Here is a 2,488-nt window from a genome sequence, read left to right on the forward strand (position 1 = left end):
CTACAAATCAGTAACTACATGTTCGATTACTACCTGATTGTCTTCAACTAATTCTCTGATGAAGTGGTGCCTTATGTCAATGTGCTTCGTCCTTGAATGTTGGACCGGATTCCTCGAGATATCAATTGCACTTTTGTTGTCACAATACACAAGAAAGGGACCCGATTGCATTCTATAATCAGCTGACATCTGCTTCATCCAGATAAGTTGTGAGCAACAGCTACCCATGGCAATATATTATGCTTCCGCCGTCGAAAGTGACACAGAGTTCTGCTTCTTGCTCAGCCACGAGATAAGATTGTTTCCAAGAAAGAAACATCCTCCACTGGTACTCTTTCTATCATCAGCACATCCTGCCCAATCAGCATCACAGTATCCCACCAAGTTCTTGTTGGAATTCTTCGAGTAATACACGCCCAAGCTCTCTGTTCCTTTGACGTACTTGATGATCCTCTTTACTGCATTCAGGTGTGATATCTTAGGCTTGGCTTGATATCGTGCACACACACCGACACTGAATGACAGATCTGGTCGACTCGCAGTCAAGTACAAAAGACTGCCAATCATCCCTCGATAGAGCTTGACATCCACATCTTCTCCTGCTTCATCTCGTGCAAGCTTCAGTGATGTACTCATGGGTGTCTTAGAAACTTTGGAGTTCTCCATACCAAATCGCTTTACCAAACTGTTAGCGTATGCACTCTGAGAGATGAAGACACCTTTCTCTGACTGAGACACTTGAAGTCCAAGAAAGTACTTCAGTTCGCCACACATGCTCATCTCAAACTCTTGAGTCATATTCTGAACAAACTCATCAACCAGCTTCTGTGACGTGCCTCCAAAGATAATGTCATCCACATAGATTTGAACAATGATTATATCTTTTTCAACTTCCTTGAAGAATAGTGTCTTGTCTATACTCCCTCTGATGTACTCCGCTTCTAACAGAAACCTTGTGAGTCGTTCATACCATGCACGCGGTGCTTGCTTCAACCCATATAGTGCTTTCTTCAGTCGGTACACATAGTCATGATGCACTGGGTCCTCAAATCCCTTTGGCTGCTCAACATAAACTTCCTCCTGAAGTACTCCATTGAGGAAGGCACTTTTCACATCCATTTGATGCACTTTGAAGTTCAGAATGCACGCCATTCCCAGAAACAGCCGAATGGATTCCAATCTTGCAACTGGAGCAAAGGTTTCTTCAAAGTCTACTCCTTCAATCTGTGAGTATCCTTGAGCTACAAGCCTTGCCTTGTTACGAACTACTTCTCCATGCTCATCAGTCTTGTTCTTGAAAATCTATTTAGTGCCAACCACGTTTACTCCTTTAGGTCTAGCAACAAGTTCCCACACATCGTCCCTGGTGAACTGCTCAAGTTCTTCCTCCATTGCGACAATCCAATATTCATCACGTAGTGCTTCAGTGTGTGTCTTAGGTTCTATTGATGAGACGAAACATGCGAACTGCACCATTTCTTTAAAGTTGATCACCTTTCCACGCGTTTTTCGTCCTTCTTCAATCCCTCCAATCACATCAGACTTCGAATGATTGCGATGAACTTGCTGAATCACTGGTTGAGGTACTGTATCTGCGATAGGACCTTCCTCAATGACTTCAGTAGCAGCTACGGATGATCCACCTTCTTCCTCTTCATCTGATCCCAAGTCATCACCTACAACCACAGAAAAATCATCAAATACAATATTCACTGATTCTTTAATTGATTATGTCCGCTTGTTGTAGACTCGGTATGCTGAACTAGACTGTGCATAACCCAGAAAGAAACCTTCATCACTCCTTGAGTCAAACTTCCCAAGGTAGTCCTTGTCATTCAGTATGTAGCACCTGCATCCAAAAACATGAAAGTAACTAAGATTAGGAGTTTTGCCTGTCCACATCTCATACGGTGTCTTTGTTGTCCCTTTTCTGACATACACACGGTTGATTGTGTAACACGCCGTGCTGAGTGCTTCAGCCCAGAACCTCTTGGCTATCTTGTTACCATGAAGCATTGCTCTTCCCATTTCCTGTAGAGTTCTATTCTTTCGTTCAACCACTCCATTTTGCTGAGGTGTCCAAGGTGCTGCAAACTGGTGAGCTATTCCTCTTGATTCAAGAAAAGTAGTCATGGCTTCATTCTCGATATCACCTCCATGATCACTGCGTATCTTCTTGATTCCTCCCTTTTCATTTATGAGTTGAAGCGCCCAGATTTTGAAACTCTCCGACACTTCTGACTTTTCCCTGAGAAAACGAACCCAAGTGAACCTGGTGTAGTCATCTACTAGTACAAACACATACTTCTTTCCTCCGATACTCTCGGTTTGCATAGGACCTATGAGATCCATGTGAACTAGATCCAATGGTGCATTTGCCTGAACATCCGGTACCTTCTTGTGTTGTATCTTGACTTGCTTTCCCTCATTGCATGCACCACACACAATCTTGTCATCGATCTTGAGTTTGGGTACTCCTCGAACCAAG

The sequence above is a fragment of the Raphanus sativus genome, chromosome 8 (assembly GCF_000801105.2).
Source record: "Raphanus sativus cultivar WK10039 chromosome 8, ASM80110v3, whole genome shotgun sequence".
NCBI classification, from domain to species: Eukaryota; Viridiplantae; Streptophyta; class Magnoliopsida; order Brassicales; family Brassicaceae; genus Raphanus; species Raphanus sativus.